At 35.3% G+C, this 22,863-nt stretch overlaps 1 long non-coding RNA gene across 1 annotated transcript; it reads right to left on the bottom strand.

Annotated features, from left to right (window-relative positions):
• Window positions 1-218: 218 nt before the first annotated feature.
• On the bottom strand, window positions 219-21,755 carry LOC116216585 (uncharacterized). Its single transcript, XR_014882785.1, has 7 exons — window positions 21,685-21,755; window positions 19,592-19,654; window positions 18,888-18,979; window positions 3,071-3,391; window positions 1,560-1,695; window positions 915-1,043; window positions 219-346 (listed from the first exon to the last, which is right to left on the bottom strand). It is a non-coding gene; the product is annotated as an uncharacterized LOC116216585 (long non-coding RNA).
• Between the last annotated feature and the right edge of the window lie 1,108 nt (window positions 21,756-22,863).

Genomic DNA, 22,863 nt, shown 5'->3' with positions numbered 1-22,863 from the left:
AACACAAACTTCGTATCTGTTCTCAAGGCCACTTGACTCTTTAAAGGTTTAATTTTGCAGATTATCAAGATGGGGTCACATCAGGTTAGCTCCCAGCATTGTGGTAAATCAGATCCTGGCCATGTAACTGCAATATAAGTGCTCATTTGAAAGAAAAATCTATGCTTTGGAATCTGTCACAGTGAAGAAAATATTGCAAAAGGAAACTTACAGAGTGGTGCCGTGAGAACTGGCAGTTCAGCTGCAACAAAAGTAGATCTAGGAGTGAAGTACACAAGTCCTCCATTCATTTCCCTGAGTGATAACTCTAAAACCTATTTTGCCACTGGTATGTGTTATTTCACTGCTGAGTAGAGAATGAAAGAAGAAAGGATGATAACACCTTAATAATCAGCAACTTGTTTCTCCCCATAAGAGGCAGAGACTGAATTTCAAGCAGAGTTTTAAAAAATGCTTTCATTTTGCTGAGTGAAACCCTGACTTCACTGAAATCAATAATATTTTTGTCACTGCAGTTGGAGAAGCCAAGATTCCATCCAGAACCTTCCCAGTTTAATCTCTGCTAAGAGCACCAGGATATGTATTTTCAAGAGCTTAATTCTCAATGTGTTTTCTCCAGAAATATATAGCACTTTATTACAGTTTTTAAGTTTTTAATTAATACCTTTAGAAAACCTAGCAAAAAATAGGTTTAGTTTAATTTAATATTAATTAGGTAATAGCTTAATATCAGTCTTTTGGCACTCGGATTTTTAATACATTGGATTAGATGCAAAACTACTGGGATACAAAGCTAAAACTATCAGGGTAAATTCAGTAACAAAGGTCTTGTACCCAGGATTTTGACTTTTAAATCATAGAATCATGGACTCTAAATAATTTTATACAGGATACTAAATATTAGAATTTCTTACTTGACAAAGCTGTACATCTATAGGCCACTGTCAGGTTGCTAGTCTGTGGAATTAACTGCAGGAAAACTGATCTTCACTGGTCATCAAAAGAAGTAAATAAACCAGGGTTTCTGGCATGCAAGGCAGAGGCTACAATTAAAGAAAGCAGTAACATCAACAAATAATCGTAAGTAATGTTCATAAACCTTTTAGGAAAGTTCTGCTATGCAAAGAATAACTGGTATTAGAAACAGACCCCTTATCTCTAGAAAACACATTTGTTAGGCTTATAAACAAGATATAAATTATGTATACTCTTGCTGCTGTGACAAAATACAACAAATACATAAAAACACATTTCATTAAATTTTAAATAAATTGCCTTTTTAACTCATGAGGAGATGTTTATTTCAAGAGTTTATTTTTTCTAACTTTCTTTTATCTTTATACGGAAAAGTTATTGTCAACCTTCAGAAAAAGAATTTAACAACTAATGCTGTGAAAAAGAGAAAATAATGACTCAGCCAACAGAAAGAATATTTTGTCTTCAGTATAGAAGATTAATTTCCCTGTCCCCTGGCTATTCTATGTGTTAGAGCAGCAAATTACAATGGCAGTCACCAAAAAATGCACTAACAAATTTGGAAACATAGAAGTACTTCTTACTGGTTCTCAGAGATGTTTCATTCTTCATGAATTCACTAGATGGCTGGAAGCTGTATTCCTTCAAAACATTTGTGCTTTCCTCATTGCTGCTGTGGCCTCTGCTTTCATCAACATCTTCCTGTGTCCATCCAAGTTTCTATGACAGTAATAGCCAGGTAGCATCATATTTTATGTTTGTTTTTCTTTTTTATTTTGGTTGATCTTTCTGTGTTTTCGCCATTCATCATTCCCTGTTCTGTACCACTCCCTTCCACATCAGACAAAATTCTTCCCTTTGCTCGTATCCAATAACCTCGGTTTTTAGGTAAAGAAGGATTTATGAGGAACAAGACAAGAGGTGATACTAGCAGACTATGCCTTCTAAAGCCAGATTTTCTGTGCCTCAGACAGAAAACACACCCTGGAAAACATTACTATTAATATGTCTTACCTATAAATCTGTCTAATTTAGGAGAAAAGCAAGCAATAAGGGTTTTTTTTTCATGTTTGGTCAATTAAGAAATTAATTTAGTGATCTGTGGGGGAAGATGTAACTGTGAGCGAGTCACCAAAGAATTCATCAGACTCCTTGATAGACAGTATCTGTTTGCGTCTAAGGGTAAACAGGAGGTTCTGTTTGTATGCATTGTTAATCTTATCACACTTAAGAAACCTTTCATCCTTTATCACTCTTGTTTGGAAGAAGCTAGGCCAATTAACTGATTAGAAGGACAGGAATTTCTTGATGTAAGTGAATGGTATATAAGATGTATGTTGAACCCAGTAAAGGAGAATGATTCTGAGAACTATTCTGATGCTACAAGAAACTGTGAGAGCTCTCTAACTCGACTGAGCGCCGCCAGTGATTAGCTGGGTAAATTACTTTGAGTGAGTTACTCTGTGAAAGGCCAGAGTTTTTTGGGGTTTAGTGGACTATCAGTTTATAGAAAAGTATAGTTGTCGGTTTCAGGAAGCTTTTTAAATCTTTTCATAGACTCATAGAATAGCTTATATTGGAAGAGACCTTGAAGGTCATCAAGTTCCACACCCCAGGGCCCCATCCAACCTGGCCTTGAACACCTCAGAGAATAGGGCATTCACAACCTCCCTGGGCAATTTCTTCCAGTCCCTCACCACCCTCTGAGTAAAGAATTTCTTCCTAACATCAAACTTATATCTTCCCCCTTCAATTTAAAGTCATTTTGCAATTTATTCATTATGATAAAAAAAAAAACAACAGAATATGCAAAATTCTAAGTCTATGACATACTTAATTAGCAAGTTTTTATTTCTGTAATTCACAAGGACCAATAAAATATCTATACAAATTTAATTTCTTATATAGTAATTAAATTTCAAATACTGGCATGTATTAAGAAGAAACATGCTGAAAAAAAAAACAAACAACAGTTTTGAGTGATTTTTTGTTTATAACAAAGCAGATGAGAGCAAAATGTGTACTTTTTTGGGGAAGAGATTTTTGAGAGCACATCAGGACAGCAGCAGTGCTGCAATGGTACAGGCATTCATACCTCTTGTTCCCAATCAAAAGATTCATACCCATGCGTTCAACAGCAGCCCAGAGTCCTATCTGATCTCTTTTCCACTCAGAAAAGAAAATAAAGAAATATTTTTAGCCTGGTTAGTAATCTGACAATAACTGTAAGTTTTAACTTACATAAATATTGAGCAATGCTCCATCAGAGGTGAAGAACTCTGCATTTACCTTTTTTGAACTTTGTGCCACTTACGTTTGCCCGATCAATCTAGATCCATCTGCCAGGTCTCACCTCCCTCAGCAGCACCTCCCAGTTTGGTAATATCAGCAGACTTGCTAGGGACGTTTTCAACTCCTGCAACAAGATAATTGAAAAAATGTTGAACAGAACTGGCCCTAGAATTGAGCTCCGGGAAACACTGTTGGTGCCCAGCTGCCAGCCAGCTGTAGAGCCATGTAGCTGCCCTTTTAGCCAGTTCTTCACCCAGCAGAGCACAAACTTATTTGAAAAAGCATACCAGTGTGTATGCTACCCTCATCACTTTGTTGATTTCATGGCTGAAAGTAATGGAACATAGTGAAGATGAGAACTGATCCAATTCACTGAAGGAAGTTGTGTCAGGGGACTGGGATTTGCCCAGATAGTAACTTGACTGTATGATAATCTTTCCATATTCAGATGTCCTTTCATATATCTATTCAGTTTCCCTTTTTCAAAAGGAAATGATAAGCCAGATGTGGAAGATGAGGAGCAATAGTAATGCTATTGCATTATTTTCTAAAATCTTTAAATTCAGAAACATCTATCTCACCTAGCTTGAGGTTTCGGCAAGAGTAGTAGACATCTGCTCGGTTATTACTAATTCAGATATCACATTTTCCTAGAAATATGAACATCTTTTTTTTGAGCACAACGTAAATATGTCTATGCCTTTTTCATCTATCTTTGGTCACAAAATTATCTAGCTTTAACATTTTTTCAAATATTTCTCCAAAATCTCCACAGTCATAGGCAACTTACGTAAGTAATTTCACTAAAGTTATCAGTTTATATTCACCTCTTTTTTATCCTCTTAGTGTTGATTTCTAATCATTGTACTATTGCAGCCTTTTTCTGTGATGAAAATTCATTGCTATGTTCCCAGCTTAGCTTCATGGTTTTTTCTTTTTCATATTCTTACTTCTTTGAACTCTCACACAAGTAAATTGCTCTTCTCTTGAAACACTTATAAACAAGTACACTGCTTGAAAAATATGTTTTTTATTTACTTATTTTGTTGATTACCATTGGCTCTGATATTAAACACTGTATTCTTCAAAGCGTGAATATTTGATTTGTCTAAGTAGAAGAAACTACGGACCTAACACTAAGTCCTTTTGACACTTCACAGCTATCCTCACATTTTTCAGAATATATTAAAGACACAAAAAGGAACAATGAAAACAAAACTAATTATGGATCTCCAGCAAAACACTGAAGGTAATTTACAAAATGAAATAAAAATTTCAATACATCATAGTTACAGTTTAGGAATTCCATTTGGATATTCTTTCCCAATAAAATACTGACAGATATCCTGAGTGCTTCCCACTGAGAAAGTGTGACATTTGTATGGGTGAGTCACTTATTTGAAAAACAGCACCAAGGTTGAAAAAAAGACACAGAATGTAAACCAATTAGGTGATGTACAAACCTGAAATTCAGATAGGGAATAGGAGAAGGTTAACACATAAAAGTGAGCTATTAGGTTTAACAATATTAGTTTTATTATTATTTCTTTTCAACAGAGAAGTAGAAAGTACACTGTGAGATAAAGGTAGGCATTCACGAACTAGCTTGATATGGCATTAAAAGAAATAGTATATACATGTATATATGTGTGTATACATATATATATATATGTCTGTGCAAAGAGTCAATGTATACAGGTTTCTGAAATTTATCCATTAACTTTCGCAAAGCATTTAATAGTTCTCTCATTTAAAAAATAGACCTCTTTATGTATGGCTTTAATGCCTTTTTGGTCTGATCAAGCTAGCAGATGATTAGTTGCAAAAAAGCTAAGCATATTACCTGCTTGAGCTGTTCCTAGAAGTCAAATTTCCTGAATCTTTATAGTCTTGGTTTGTTGACCTTTTTAACATGCAGCTTTTTCTACTTACCATCAATTCTGGGCTTATTTGGAAAAGACTGTGTTACGCTTTGGTGATGACTTTAAATAGAAACATCTAAATAAACTGAATGCCACTGAATATTCAGTTGTTTGCTGTGTGATCTTTAATATATTTATGACGTTTGTGTTTTGTAGCAGAACCTTGAAATTCAACCTTCCAATTTTCAGTATGCTGTAATATAAAAATCATTAAAATTTTACACTATCTTGAGGACACAAATGGAAAACTTCAACTTGGAAAAAAAAAGTGATATTTGAAAAAGGAAAATTTCCCAGAATTCTGACCGAGGAGTAAATGTCAAACTCATCAAGAAAGGCCAAAGTAGGAAAGACATCTGATATCTTCCATGGAAGTAATTTCATGCCATTCATTCTGTTATTTTTTTTATTTTCAGTCTTAACAACAATAAATAGGTATGCATTCTGTCAAAAAATTGTATGCAACAGAAGAGAATGAAGAATATATTCCTCCATTTTTACATGTTACACATTCAGACTTCTTTCATATATGGGCACCTTCACTGTTCTCATCATCCTCTGTTGTTTGCGAAGTCCACAAACTAAACAGCATCATAAAATATTTTGGTAAAATCAGTCTATGTATTTGCAATACCACAGATTAGGACATTTCTGCAAATGTTGTTATCCTAAGATATTACATATAAAAATATCCTTTGGCTTTGACTCTACTAGATTTTAAATTTACCAAACCACCGTCCACGCAATCTGTACACAATACAAAGCAGGTTTAAAACTGAGCCCCAATTTTCCATTTCTGTATATGTTTTCAACACGCAAAACACCTAATGACCAAGATTTGATGCTCGGTTTCATTTTTTCCATTCCTCTGTGTCTTCAGTGAGGTTAACAGCAGAGGTGGGGAAGAGAAGCAGTTTTCACCAGCGAAAGGAAAAAAAAGAAAAAGGAAAGGAAAAAAAGTCTTTTTCCATAATCAGACGTTCTCCTTTCCTTTCTTCTCTGTAGGGATGCTCAAACAGTTAAGAGGACACCCGCAGTTCACCAGACTAGAAACATTTGTACTGCCAAAGAAAGTATTTTGTGTAAAACTGAATGGATTGAGAGCGACACCCAATGGCCACTGCTTTTGCCATAGTGCTGCATTTACAAAAGCTGCATTTTCCTACCCTTGCAGTTAGTAAGGATTCTGCATGAAACAAGTAACTCTTAAGCCATTCTGGGTTAATAGGATTATGCCAAATTTTATTTTTTTTTATTTCTTCTACTAATTTATTTCAGTATTATGAGCAGCATGTAGTGCATGATGTTGGCAAATATCAGTTTCATATAGGTTTAAGACACATTTTAATTAGATAATGCTGAAATTAACATACACAGCCATAGGAATGGAAAATGAATGCAATTAATAAAATCAAAATGGCATCTTGGTATTACATTGTGAAAGCCTTTAAGGAGGATTTAAGTATAACACAATTATTATTATGTGAACTTTAATTAATGTCATAGTATGTTTTAGACTTTAATTAATGTCATAGTAATATTATAGTAATTGATTAGCTAAACATTTATACACACATTTCTTAAGTAAATTATCTGTATGGTTGCCCATTCTTCTTAAGCCCAGATCTTGCCCATGAATCAACACAAATGGATTTCAAGATAGAGGCTATGTCTCTAGGTTTGAGGACAGGATTACTGAAGTAAAAGGAAAAGTAAAAGGATCTATATTTATAGTTTGCACTTTATATTTCATTCAAAATATTCATAGATTATATACGATGGAAGGGATAATATCTAAATTATCAGTTCCCAGACTAATTCTTACTGGGATTGTTACCTGCCTGATAATGTGGGTAACAGGAGTTTCACTAAATATAGGAAAACACAGTCTATTTATTTGGTTAAACATGAACTTAATCCCTTCTTCGCAACAGAACTAGTGATGTGAGTATGTATATATATATATATATATATATACACACATACATACACATACACATGTAAACATTATCTTACTCATCTTGGATCATTTGTTGTCCAAAGAATATAAAAAATATTCTGCTCAAATTGATGGAAGTATTTATTGAATCACTGCTATCATATCCAATTAGTTGGCTTGGTATTGATAGCAAGGAATAAAAGTTAACTGAAAATCCAGTGCTGAAAATCAGGACCAAAACTTTGAAATGAAAGTGAAAAAACCTTGAGTTTACAACTAGAGCCATAAAAACTATAGAGCAGGTGGCCTGATCCTGAGATAAATAATGCTTTCTGAAAAATATAGATGCATTTCACAATTAAAAAAACAACAACGCAAACATCATTTTCTTCTAGCTATAGCTTTGTTAAAAAGCTGATACAAAGCAGAATTTTCAAATAGCTTTTCTAACATTTTCCTACTAATATTCGTTTCCAGTGGGATTTTCAAATTCAGCTGCAGTTTATTTTTTTGCTGTTGTTGTTGTTTAGAACAACAAGAGTATTATCCCTGACTAAACGAAGCACTGCCTGCTTCAAAAGGACATTTTTGAAATATGAAAAAACTACCATCTGCCTTATACGCTCCAACTAAGTCACTTTTAGAGGCACCACTGAGTTCTTTCAAGTACATTCTTTCATTCCTAAAAGACAGAGCTGTGTATTTTTCTATTTCTTCTGCTTAAGAGAGGGACCATCAATACAGGAAGATAGACTAGGAAAATATCCACATTCTTCTGACAAAAAATAATTTCCCAGAGCTCAGGATCTATTACTGTTCGAGAGGTGGTAAAAACAGAATTTTAAGGCACAAGCACAGAATTAAAGCTCTATATGGCTTCTTAAAAAAATAAATAAATAAAAACTTCTAACAGGTTATAAATCTCCTTTAAATATACATATATATATATTTCAAAGTACTTTCTGTTAAAAGGCTTGCTGCCTTGTTAATTAAAATTAAACAAACAAACGTTTTGATGATGTTTCATTTCGAAGGAGATGTCATCCTCCAAGAATTCTCTCCACTGATCTTCTACCTGCCAAGGATATTAGCACTTCTGTCTGGGAAGCATTTCTGCTAGACCAACACTCTGCTTTATCAGTTCCTTTGTATCTTAGAGAAACAGCATCCACAACCTTTCAAAGCTTCCTTGACCTTATACCACATTATTCCATGCCTGAGAAATATGATCATTTCTTCCAAAAGAATATTGGACATGTCATCCTAGAAATGCTGATGCCCCAGTTATTATTGAAAAATATAAAATCTAATAGCTAACTGGTACTCAGTGTAAACAAAGCATTTACCCAATGCAAGTTTCTTCTGCACTAAGTTTATATTTCAGCTCATTACCTTTGCACAATATACAAACACATGTGGGCAACAACGAATGTGGCTCAACATGACCTCTTCGGGGAAAGAAAAACGTAAAAGCAATAACAAACAAACAAACAAACCCTCTCCTCAAAAAACAAACAAATAAACACAAAACACAAATAAACACAACTTCCACACTATCATCCAGGATGAGTGATTTAAATCTTTCTCTCCATGTTCCAGTGAATGAATATTGTTGTAGAATGTTATTTTCAATAGTGTAGAAAATTTTGCATACATTTAGTAAAAAATTTAGTAATGTTTTTAAGGAAAAAAAAAACAAAAATGCAAATGCATAGTCAGTTCTTCAAAACAATGAGCCACTCATTAAGGGACAATATTTAATAACAATTAGATTAAAATAAATTTTAAATGGAAATTTTACAGACAGCTTGTTTTATAGCAAAACCATGAGCATTTTCATATACGTTTTTATTTGTTCCATAGCCATTATATATATAATACTAGGGTTAGTATTCCTTTGCACAGATTCTTCCTCTGCCTTGGATGAGTACCCGATTAACTTACAAACTTATTGACTTATTGCAATTAATACCATTAATTAATTAATACCACTAGCAGCTTTATGTGAGGAATGTACCGAATGACTTTCCAGGCTAAGAACCCAGTCCCCAAAAGGTAGACTTCACACCTTGGATAACTTGTATGTCCTCATTAGAGAAGGTACTTCTCCTGGCCTCTTTTTGGGACAGATTCCCTTTTCAACCCTGGCTCATTTGATCCATGTTCTCTAGGTAAACATGAAGAAAAAATATTTTTACAGCTGTACATCTTAATTTAAACAGTATTATTGAGAAAGTGTTGAGAAAGTATTTGGTGTTTGGAAGTTACTGTAATTTTTATTACATAATAGCTGAGATAAAAAAGAAAATGCAGGAGTAATGACTTGCCTTCCAAATATAGCAGTCCTCATGCCCTGGTGACAAGACATGTAGAATTGAGGCGTCTGAGTATCCTACTGCCTGATCAATGGCAGTGCAAAGGAAGAACCTCAGGAGCTCGTGATTGCGGTTTTTAGCTATATCCCAGAAAAACAGTATGCTCCTCATCGTTGGGCTTTCATTAAATGTCATAATAAATTAGAAAAGGAAAATTTTAGAATAAACTGGAAGAGAAAAATATAACATTCGTCATGGAACAATACTTATTTAAGAATTCCAAAATCTTGTTTCTACTTAAGACAAACCCTGAAATTATTATTTATATTTTTAATTAAGTTTCTTGAAGGCTGCTTTGCATTGTCATGTTGTGATTCAGCTGATCTCAAGATTATGGTGTTGAATAAACCTTCCAAGCAAACTTAAGAATTTTTATGTCTTAGCTCCAGCTGAAAAGGCTTCTGCATTAAAACCACTGATGTGTGTGAGCTAAACCTTCCTTCAGTGTCGGTTAAATTAAAATATTGAAAGGCCATATAAGCTGGCTCCAAAAAACACAGAAACTTGCTCTAGCATTAAAAGTAGTATCAATACAATAAGGGCAATTACGCTTTTTTTGAGTCTTATTATTACTGTATTTATATAGAAAATTCATTAAAATATTTTATAAAAACCCTTATACTTCAGCATCTATATCAGCCAGTTAAAGGAAAAATCTTCTTGAATACTATTAGTACAAAACAAAGAAAAAAAATCAAATACAGTAGAACAAGAAAATTAGATCCACAAACAGACTGGTGCTAATAAATAGAGCAGAAAAAAAAATTAATTAAGATATCTTATTTTCAGTATCACACCAGATAAGAATTTTACATAATATACTGATACCTGTCAATGGTTTATGGGCTGGTTCGGCCCGGTTCCGTGACTATAAGGACGGAGGGATCCATGCCCCCGGAAAAGGAAAATAGGGGACCCCGAAATAATTGAAAACAGTGGCAACAATCTGAGGTGAAACAAACTAATTTACTAAATATGGTATCAGCAGAATTTTATAAGGAGAGAGAGAGAGAGAGAGAGAGTGAAATTGATGGTGGATCGGCCTTACCACAACGCTGAGATGAGAAGTGCAGTCCAGAGAAGCGCAAGCAGAGAAGCGCAAGCAAAGCAGCGCAAGCAAAGAAGAGAACATCAGGTGACCTTGCCGGGAGTTATATCTCCTCGCTGACCGCAAAGCCCCCTGGGGAAATGTAGCTCTTCTTCTCCTCTGGACAGGCAACCGGAACTTGAGCATCAGCAGTCAAACCCCCAGTGCATTACATGATGTTATGGTGTGGAATACTGATAATGAAAAATCATGAAACCATGACATACCATGTATCAGTATACCATGTAAATACATAAATACACTCATACACAAAAATACACTTATAGAATACTTAGGATATGAATTAAATATCTAATATCACAAGTGTAGATGCTGCACAGTGTCATACTGTTTCTTACTTCCAAGTAGGAAAAACAATAACATACAGGAATTCCATTGCTTTACTGGTAGCAAAGGCCATTATTCAGAAGAAAACAAAATATCTCAAAATATTTGAGCTCTCACAACAACTGTTTCAAAAACTTTGATTATTATTTTGTGTGTTCTGTATTTTCACTTTTAAATATGTTTTATTTTCTGGGAAAAAAAATTAAAAATAGTATTAAAAAAAAAAGAAAGAAAGAGAGAAAGAGAGAGAGAAAGAAAGAGAAAGAGAGAGAGAAAGAAAGAAAGGAAGGAAGGAAGGAAGGAAGGAAGGAAGGAAGGAAGGAAGGAAGAATGCACATCCGCATTAATGATAAACAAGATAAGTGTCCTGGAACTCCAATGCAGAGTGCATTTCTGTACTTCAATTTCTTAGATTTTTATATAGTTAAGTCAAAGAAAGCATTTTATGTTTCCATTGACAATGATGAAATCTGGCCAGGACTGCTCTCTAAAGCAGCACTGTTGCTGATTTCTAAGAGGGAATTTGATTCACCCCTTCATATTCCAAGTTACAAGGAGATTTTCTGTGCGTATTTCCACAAAACAAAAATAAATAAATAAATAAATAAATAAATAAATAAATAAATAAATAAATGCAATGTGTTTTAGTTTTCTAAAGGAACCCATGCCTTCTGGAGAACATCCTTGCAGCCACAGGAAATCTAAAAAAATAAAATGAAGATTCTGAGCAAGACAGGTATTCTTACCAACAGAGCAGTCCTTGCCATGTTGTTACCTGCAAAGTGGGAGAGCACTGATTTAAGGAAGCACAACGTGTTACTGAGCACCTGTTTATTCCACATAGGTTAATCTGCTCAGGTTCATCTTTAAATAATCAGGGACATCACGTTTGTTTAGCTAGTGCTATAGTTTGTAGCAGCTGAAATAACAATTCACTTAAGAAAATAATAAAAGAAAGAAAAAAAAAAAAGATGATAGAATGATTTGCATGATTACTTTGTAGTGAACATTAGGCTTCTGCCCTCTGGAAAGCGTTAGTTTCTTTTTTGTTCAGGCATGATTGAATTTAAAATGCAAACCGAATTCCAGTCTCAATTTTTAGGTATTCTGGGCCATGTTCTATGCTGGTCCCAGAGGGATGGAGAGGAGAAGCACACCTTTGAAGTGTTTGCTTCCTAACAGCCAGCTGAGATTACCCAAGTTCGCCCACCTCCTACTACATAGTTTATTTGGATGTCAGTTGAGACGGTCATGACCCTAACAGCCATTTCAGAAGGATACCAGAATGGCCAGCTGCTCTTGCCTGTTTCAGCTTAATCTCTTTCCTTCAGGAAGGCTAGGGGTAAATTTTGGGAAAGGCATCTGGCTTCTTCTTTTCAAGCACTTCCTTTCAAAGGTTTCAAACCACTGTTCCTGCTGATGTTGCAGTCTTTTTATAGTACAACAGACACTGAAAGGAACCAAAAATAGTGGATTTTGTGTTTTTCCACAATAGTGCAAACAGCTGAGCCAAAGTAAAGTACTATTATTTGCAGATAAAGTGAAACTTGTAATTTAACCAAGCTTACGCACCTCTAATATACTTCTTTTTTTTTTTAATTATTTTTCCAATATACTTTCAGTTAAATATTAATCTGGTGGAAAAGGTAACTTGTCCCGTAAAATGAAGCATAAAAAGGAATGCTATCATCAACTGTGAGTGAGTAAAACTAAAGTTTGTGCCAGGGAGTTTAATAGCAGTAGAGTGGTCACAGAAGCTTGGTGTTTAAAAATTAATTTCTAGTTTGAAGCTGTTACTGGCAGTGCCAAGAGCATACAAAGTACATTTTTTCATCACTAGAGCTACTTTCAGAGAAGAAAATTCAGGAGAAAGACAACGAAGTATGTCCAGTTTCTAAAATAGATCTGGGAAATATTTAAAATCTCCAGGCTGTGAAAAATAGTTTTCCACAAAAGAAGAGCTAAAGGGCAAATTAGAGAAATACCTCATCTCCACATTTTACAAGGCTATAAACTTGTCTGCTTCACAACGGATGATCTCCAATTAATTTGATAAAAAGCTGGTCAGATGTACTTCAGGTTTCTCTAAAATAGATATTTAGGGAACATCTTCTGCTATCTCTGTTCCTTTTTGAAAGGAAAAATATGTTTATCAGACCATTGACTTAAACCAGAAACAGATATTACACCACTTCTCATGCTGCAAATGGAAAAACATTTGCAAATTCAGTAACTGAGCTGTAAATATATTCCTGCAGCTACTCACAAGCATAGCAGAAAGACTTTATTGTACCCAGAGATGTCACCATGTGCACCAATATCAGTTTGTACTTTCATCTGTGAACTGAAAATTCCTGAACCAGTCTGAGCACTCCTGACCAGCCGTCCTAATACCTTAAGAGGTGCTGAGAATGTTTTATCTAGACAAACACTATTACCTGTTCTTCTTCCAGCACTTCAGTGAATGGAAGTGATGATCTAAAGTGAGAGGAGTGCACACTGCAGGAGCACAGAAAGCAGGCAAGCTCCCAAACATGAAAGCCTGTTCTAAAGATCTGCTTTTGATGGTTAATAACGTTTCTTCAGCATCAGGAGTGGACAAAGAATTTTTGTCTTTTGGAGCAAGTGAGGTGATTATTCATAGAAAATAAGTTCCATTATGAATTCGGTTCAGTAAACAAAGACTTATTTCTGTGAAAGTGCTTTCTGTTTAGAGCTACTTGATAAATAGCCAAAATCCTCAGAAACATTTTGTGGACTCAGATTTTTGTCACTTTCTATTCAGGGCACATCAATGGTCATCTAATACTTAGAGTTTGACTTGGTTCCCTGATTGGCTGGTTGAAATCCTGCAAAATGGAAAAATACGAAGACTGAATAATCTTTTTTATTGCAGAAATAGTTATTTGCATGCAAATACATGCCTCCTTATGTACAACAGCTATACCCCAAGCATCCTTGGAAACAATAACACATTCACATGAATATTTGTAAATAGCAAGTAAATGGGGACAGGAATACATTCATAGAAGACAGATGTTCAGAATTTAAATTAATGCTTTCCAACATCTAGACAAATGGGTTTTCATGGACCTGGTTTTCCACTGTGTGTACTTCTGTTGGTCATTGACACTTGTGTGAAGCACAAACAAAGTAGGAGTCGCACACAGGAGACAAGGCTTAGCCAGGCTCATGTAGTTGCACTTCTTACACATCCACTTTTCTAAGTAAAAGCTGGAAAAGAGCCATGCTCCAGATGACTGGCTGCAGGAAAAAATGTTTCACATAGCTCTATGGCGTAGTTTGAGATGCTAGTAAAGAGCTTAATCGTAAAGCTGAAGCAAAAGATCAATTATACTGATAGTGATATTGATAATGGGCTTTTAGCCTAGCAGCTGGCAGCATAACAAGATCCAGTGGCTGGCAGCTGAAGTCAAACAAATTCAGTCTTTCCATTGGGTATACTATTTTAACTGTGAGGGGAAGTAACTAGAAGAGGTGATGTTTGTCTCTGTTGGCAATCTAAAAATCAAGGCTGCTTATTTCCTAAAGCATGTGCTTTATTGAAGGTGGAAAGTTGTGGGTGACCTATAGCCTGTGCTCTGAAAAGCAGGAACTGAAAGATCACAGTGTGAATGTAGCTGATCACTTATTCAGAAACTTGTTTAAATTAACAACACTGTTTCTGTCAGCCACTAACTACCATGACTACTGAGGTCGTAACGCCCCTGGAATTGTGACAGGATAGCCTCGAGAGAAAGCAAGGCTTTTAAAGGAGATGTGATTTTTCTGAAAAGGTTAAATGAAAAAGGGAAATAAGAGTAAGAAGATAAGATTGGGGTCACAGTGGTGATTCTACGAGTTGAAAGGAATACAAGTTTCTAAGGTCCAAGCTAGGAACAGTTATTCTGGGTTTAACTTATTAGGTTATTCATTTACATAGTTTGAAAGAAAAAATGAGATCAACATCTGGAACAGAGGGGATTTTACCCGGTATCTGAAGAACAGAAAAAAGCATTAGCCCCAGGCTAGATTTCCCCTAGTGTGCATGACTTTAAATGAGCACCCTAGAAAAAACAAAATCTGTTCCTGATGGATCTCATGTTAGGTATGTCACAAATAAATAGAACAAGACTGTTTTCTATTCACTGGTTAGAAAATAGCATCTTTGTCTCAGTTTTAGCAGAATGACTTTACCAGAAAGGACAAAGCAGGACAAAGAGAAGTGCCAATTTTATTCTACTCTGACTGCATCAAGGTTTAGTACACATACTGAGGAGAGTGCAGATACTTATTAAAGATGCTGACACTGGAATAAAAAAGTAATTACAGTATTGTGCCTCCCTTTATAACAAACAACTCTACTTTTCTATCTTAGAGGTGACTCAAAACCTCAAATTAGAATTCTCAGAGTTTCCCACATAGGCAAACACTGCAGGATTTGAACAAGTGGATATGCTTCCTGCTTATATTGCTTACTGCTAACTATAATTACAGTATTTATGAATTTAAACCTTAATGACAACAAACACAGTAGCTCTATTTTTCTTGTAATAAAGATGTCACTTTCAGTTTTTCCATAAGCATTACATTAAAAGTGAGGTAAATATTTAGAGACCTTTAGAGGGAAAGATCTTTTTTCACCTTGTAACTCAGGTACAGGGGTGATTGGAAAGGCTTTCAGGCAAGACATGGAAACTTCAATGCAAATTGTTAAATATTTGTTATATCTTTCTCTACTCATAAAAAAAAAAAAATCAATGAAATTGCTAGCAGATATTTTCCCTGTCTCAAGATCTGGATGAGCTTTCTGGTGATGAAATCTATGAACTGGTAATCGACTTCCATCTCTGGTGTAAAGAAGAATCCATAATAAAGGATGGCTTTAGAGTCCAATATGGCTTTCTTTCTTTTCTTTTTTTTTTTTTTTTTTTTTTTGACAGAGAGAGACAGCACTGTTTTACTAACCTCCCACAACTTTATGAACGTGTAAATAAGTACATGGATAGAAAGGATTGAGTGCATATAAGTATTCAAATTTTCAGAAACAGCTGAGGAGATTCCACACTAAAAGCTTTGACAATGATAAACATTCCATACTCTGAAAGTAGGAGAAGTCATTTTATGAGTTAAAAGCTGGCTAAAGGATAGCAACAAAAGGGTTTGGACATGATAGTTAGAGAGAAGAGCCAGAAGTGAGGTGATGACTTCAGGTACTCTTGCTCTCTTAAATAGCATCTCTTCTGCCACAGGAGGCAAGCTAGGATACTGTTCTCACCTCACAGGCTGGTGACCTGCACAGCTGTCCTACAGATCATTACCTCTTTCCAGTACTTTGATGTCGTATGTACCTTACAGAACAAAAAAGTATTTAGTGTAAAACTTAAATTATATGAAATGTTGCAACAAATTAAGGACATATCAGAGTCACCAGAGAAGTCCCTGTCCAAGTGTAGGTAAGTGTAAGTTGTGAGGTTACATGACCTGGCAAAGAGCATTGCACGTTTGTGGTAGTTCTACTTACCTTGCTTTGTATACCCCTTATTACTCTGTGACATCATTCATAATATCTGCTATTTTAAGTTGGTTTGGCTTTTACTTTTCTGCTATCTGTGTGAGAAGAATACTCATTTTCTCTTTGCTTTATTTTGTTCTGGTTTTTAAGCATCATCTCTTATCCACCAGTAACAGTTCAGTAAGGCCTATTACATTTTGACAGTTTGAAACATGAAGCTGTGAAGATAAGGTGCAGCTACAGTGAAAGAGCCATTTTCTAGCAAGAGAACAGCAATATATTCAAATAGAGAAAGGGGAAATACAGTCTACTCCCCGCTAATCCACCCTATACTCCCCCAGCTTTTCTCTCTAGCATTTGCTTCTGTGACTGTTATCTGCTGTCTAATGAATTTATTCTTTCTTTTCCCTGTCATATTTCACACTGCTGTAGGTCCTGCTCAGCATGTATGAATCTCAGGAACAGCCCCATATGCAGCACTAACCTCAATGTGGGACGATTTAATGAGGCACCAGTCGAGGTGGTCCTCACAGGGTATTGGGAGGCACAGATTCCATATATTTTGGCTAGTTCTACACGTTGCTGAAAGCATCACTTGACAAGATATATTTCCAATTTGTCTGAGATTATTACTCCAAGGACAGTACAAGTTCACACATTTAACACTATTCATAAAATATCTCACGTCTTTCTATCTTGTAAGCTTCCCTTATCTCTCGTGCTGCAGGGTTATTTAGTTAGTTCTTTGGGGGAGGGAGTGGTTGTTTTGGGTTTATTATTATTATTGTTATTATTTTTAGTAACTGTTATCATGGAATGGAATTTTAAGAAGTTCTGCAAACATTGTCATGTCTTCTTTTGGGGGAATATCTCTGCTCTTTCTTTTCTTGATTCCTTGCTCCATGGTTGCCCAGGCAGCATGGGCAGCTGTGGTCAGCCACCTGCCAGGAAAGGGGAGAGGGTGCAACCCTTACAGCCCTGCAATGAGGTTCCCTTCTGCAGGAAACAGAGGAACTTTTGCTATCTAAGAGCAGCAATTCCAGGATTACAGCTGCAGACTGCAGCCTATGGTGTGTGAAGGATGTCTGCTCAACAATGCCATTACCCTGGTTAATATGTTCATGGGTTCTAGAAGGAATACTTCAGCTGAAACGTCTTCCATTTGGAATGTCCTTTTCCAGTTTAAAGTAAAATCTGATTATTCAAGGTCTGAAACTGACATTCTATAACACTAAGTAGGATCATATTCTAATCCTAAAAGCTTCCAGAAATAAAATCTTTGCACATAGTATGTGAGAAATAGAAAATAGGATTATTCTAGAATGTTTTCGTTGCAAGACTTTTATAAAAAGTTAGAAAGAAATAAAGGTATACTGCTTATAAATATAATTTTCCTGCAATTTCTTACTAGTTTTATAATTCCTAATCTTTGTTTTGTATTTTGATAGAATACTTTGCTTTGTCATGACTATTAACCTATCAAAACTTTCTCAAAGTATTTTAATTAAAATGGGAGTATTTACAGTTGTTATATCGTATTAATATTCCAGTAGGCATAAAATTTTCACTAACATTGAATAATTAAGAAGGAATACATTATTGATCAGATAGAAACAGTTTCCTACAATATAAAATACTGTTATGCTTTGTGTTTTTAATATCCGATATTGAAATCTCAAGTTGATAATGTCAAATTACTTTCAAGCATGTAGACTAAGCAAATTTCAAATGGGCATCATCTGCTGTTGTAGAGGACATCATCTAATGGGAGAAATATGAAAACAAACATCATAATACTGGTTTACCTTACTGCAAAATTAAGTGTTCACTGGAGGGAGTGAAGTCAAATTTTCTATTTCCTATAAGTACTAAGTATGTAGTTTTCTGTATTATCTCACAATTTCCTTCAGAGGATAATATTTTATCAGGTCATTTACTATGTATAAATGTTAATTATGATTGTTGCTGTGAAATTCTTCAAATAATATAAAGAAAAAAAAACAGAAATGTATATTATGGATGAACAGTTATTATGAAAAGGAGATAGTAGTCTGAAATGAGAGTACACTGAGACATTTCACCTGAAAATAGTCTGTTGATGTAGAATTTCACAGTCTGAATTTTTTGTGCAGTCTCTTGGTTTCTCTTCATAAATGTTTAAAGGACAGACTTTGAAATTGCTCTTATGCAGAAACTTTTAGTTCTACTTTTCATTTTTGACCACTTTCTTAAAAAGATATCTTACACAACATCAAGGAAATCTAATGTAATGGTGACATGCAGCCTATGTTTCAACTTTCTTTCCCCAGGAAATTAAGCTCCTGTATTATCACCTTTTCCTTCCCCTCTCCTCTTCATACATTTTTGATCTTGTTGTGCAGGTGTGACTCTCTCTAACAGAGGAGTCCCAAAGGCTTTATTCAAACCCACATACCTATGTGCAGCCTAGCTGCCCACAGCAGGGTGAGATCCAGATGAACAGCAACCTTTTCCCTGAGGGGTGAAGAAAAGACATTTTCTTCTGTCCTGAAAGGGAAGAAAATTTCAAGTGAGTACTCTGCAGAAGGAGAGGCTGCATACTGACCTTAGCATTACTTGTGCTATTTGAAGAACCGTTATTTCAGCACCCATGAGCTCTGGTCTGACAGGAGAGTCCCCCCAGCCAGGTCTGAAAAGTGGAATCAAGAAAGATCTGATGAGAGGGATCAGTAATGTTGCGAGATGAGGCAAGCAACATGAGCAGTATCCAGAAACACGAACAGAAGAAATCAAAGGGAAGATTAAGTGTTTGGTGGGCACAGAGAGAGTTAGCAATATCGTGACAGGGATTTGTGAAGAACATTCAGACATAAAGAGGTGAGAAGTTGGAGTCTACTGGTACTTGATTGTTAAATTCTTGGAACTGTTACCATTGAATCAATTGTTGAAATTGGTTATTGTTGAATAATGGAGTTGTTGTTTATTTTCTAGTTACTTGCTTAAGAGTTCCTCTTTGAAGTGTTTACAAGTTAGCACTTGTATCTGATTGTTGGAGAAGGGGATTGGATGTGAATGGCTGTGTAGACCCACTTCCAGCACATAAAATACAGAGTATGAGAAACTGTGACATTTAGACCTAAACAATAGTAGTCATCTTACTTCTCCCACAGGACCAATCAAATCACCTCACTTGAAGGCAGTCCACAATTAAGCATTGTAAACCTAGAAAAATAAAGAAAAAAAAAAAAAAGAAACTTACTTTCTGAAGTATATTGGCTGCTTTACTTCCACAAGCCTGCTGAAGAACTGCAAGAACAGGGAATGGCAGCATTTATATTCCTACTGACAGAGCCATGCTTTATTACCCAATTATCATATGCCATAGGCCATGCTCTAGAATGTGATCCTCTCCTAAATCACCCTTTGCTGCACAACTAACAGCAAAAAGTCATCAGTTACTAATGCAAATCTACTAAGTTTCAGTGTGTAGAAAAGAAGATAATAGTTGGGATGTGCTGAATCAATTCATCAAGCACAGGCACCTACAGAACAATCACTCATGTAACACAAAATATTCTCAAATGGAAAAAAAGAAGTCCTTACCTTGTGAAGCTTATACAAACAGTTGTTTCTATATTTTCCCTTTACAGTTTGCAATGTTCTGCAACACTGTTGTTTTTACAGCTTATTTAATAGTGAACAGTTTTATATTTACAAATCTTCAAAGGCAGATTCCCAAGTCCCTGACATATAAACATGCCACTTCTCAAATGCAATGAACTCTCGTGTATTTGGAAAATATCCAGATAAATTCTCCACAATAACTGCAGTAGGAAGGATTACAGGGAATTTTTTTTTTTTTTTTTTCTTCAGAGAAACAAGAGAAAAACTTGAGCTCTATGCTTATAACCCTAGGACATAATGGTCCACATTACGTTATCCTAGTAGCTCTCCCAGATAAAAACTGTTTTTGCCTTCCCTTTCTCCTATTCCATTTAATACAAAGGTACTTATTTAAAATGTCAAAGAAGATACAAAATGTGTAAACCATGATGACTGTTTTTTACCACTTACTTATTGTATCATTCATTATTTCAGTTTAATTAAAAAGTATAGTGTTCATCAGCTTGGAAAACATTTGACTGCTGCTATGCTTCCACAATTTTTGTTTGGCACATAAAGTTGTCAATTCTGATTACTATATTTTTCCATACTATGTGGGCTTTTTTCATCTACAAGCCAAAATATCACGTATGACTGCTAATTTGATTTGGAAATTGGCAGGTAATAATTTCCTCTAACTATCACTAGTTTTCCTTCGTAATTTTCCTCTAACAATGCAGTTCCTAGCAAGTATCTATTAAAAAAGGGGTGGTACTGAAGAGTAAATATCAGTGCAGCAAGCAAGCAGCAGGCTCAGAGATTTGTCATAGAGTAAGTATGGGCAATGGAAAGATTTATTTATCTATTTTTAAGAGTACCCACCATGCATACACAAACACATACACAATTTGTGTGCATTTGTATATAGATTTGAATATAAAATAGATACGTATTTTTGAAAGCTTCTTGAAAATTCAGGTAGAAATCCTAGCTCTACTATATGTACAAGTGACAAGGAATTGTATGCAAGAGATAATGTAAGTGACAAAAAAAAAAAGTAGTCACGGTAGTATATTACAGGCAGTTTTTCTCTTGGAGCAGAGATTAAAACCTTGAGATGCGTAAGGGCAATCTGCAGCACACAGGGAGAGCCAGGATGCATCTATTCTCGTCATTCAGTGAGCACTTCAACAGCATGGGTTATAGATCATGCAGACTATCAACTCTGCAGATCACATTACTGCTCCTGCTCCTATGGGACTTTTCATGCAAAAGCAAAAAAAAAATCAAGAGGTAAAGGGATGCCCAGGTCTCCCTCTAGCAAGGAAATGTGATAAAACTAGAAGACGGTGGCCACAGCTTGGCTGAAGAAATGAAGATCCTTGCCATATTCATCAAAGCCTTGAACACACAAAAAAGGAATTTGCATTGACCTACACTATGAAAAAATTCCTCCCTGGTAGCCAAACTGGAAACATCTGGTCATCTGGAACACTGATGCTCCCTGTATGATAGCAGCACAAAGGTACCCCAATTCAGGTCAACAAACTAAAAGCACATGCACAACACCACTCAAAACCCTTAGCAGCAGCCATTCTTTTCTTAAACAGTCTGGCTGTAAGAGTGGTGATACCAATCATTTTACTTACCAGTCATTTTCAACAGGAAAGTGGAGAATCTGAACAGCTCTTTATACTGGATGGAGGAAGTCAAACCTTCCACCTAAAAGTAAATGATCAACAATAGTAACAAACGCACAGAGGTAATTAATTATAATTAAACACAGAAATAACTATGTGTTAGAAAGATTTTTAGAGGCCTGTCCTTTTAAGACAGTGGACTTCCTGTGCTTTGAATACCACAAACATTTACATCTCACCTTGCACTGAAAAACTGAACAGTTTTCATTAAGTAAGTTGGCAGAGCTATTACATTCTGGCAGAGCTTACTCTTTCTCTCCTGTTAACAACAGAATTCTATTTACAATTTTAATCTTTGCTAAGATTACATCGTGATTTGGCAGGTACAGAGAAAATGTTTTTCTCCTGCCGCAACTACATGCAATGAAACAGTTTGGGTCAGTATGTCTTGAAGTTCTATTTGTCTTTTTTTTTCTAAAATTAGTTGACCAGTCATGAAGTTCTCTTTTGGACACCAAGTACTTAGAAAAAGGTGGAAATAAATCTTTATGAATCTACAAGGAAATTTTGCACTTGATTTACCATATCATTATCAATTAGTGAATCTATAGAAGTCATGTCTCTTTTCGTATTTCTGTATCCTTTATTGCTATTGTACCAATAAGTACAACAAACTTCATAAGCAAGAAAGTAGGTGTAAATATAGCACCAATCAAACCAAACTCAATGACTTCTGTAGAAAAAAATGGTGCAATTTCTTAAACACACCTGGGAATATTAATTTTCACTATACAAAAATATAATTTCATTCTAATCCTTATAGCTATTTCAAAACATACAGAAAGTTAAGGCTATACTGTTATAGAAATGGGAACATTTGAGATAGATTGGGTTACATAGTGTAAAATTGACTGCAGAGAAAATCCCAAAGATTTTTGCAGCAAGTGAGCCCTGGTGCAGGCGTGAGGCAGAATCATGAAAATGTTTCTAATAAGGCATTTGCAGGTGCTGAAACACTATTACTAAGCTAGCAACTGCTTTGAGGAGTCAGATGTGAAAAATTCATTTTTCATAGCAGAGGAGCCACCACTGAAACACTGTTAGAAGGGTTTTATATGTGAGCAGGCTTCAGTTTCTCCAGAAATCTTTTGCACATCACAAAACCTGAAAGACTCCTCATTAGGATTC

This window comes from Meleagris gallopavo, chromosome 4, assembly GCF_905368555.1.
Source record: "Meleagris gallopavo chromosome 4, MGAL_WU_HG_1.1, whole genome shotgun sequence".
Lineage (NCBI taxonomy): Eukaryota > Metazoa > Chordata > Aves > Galliformes > Phasianidae > Meleagris > Meleagris gallopavo.
This window is presented reverse-complemented; position numbering and strand designations above follow the sequence as displayed.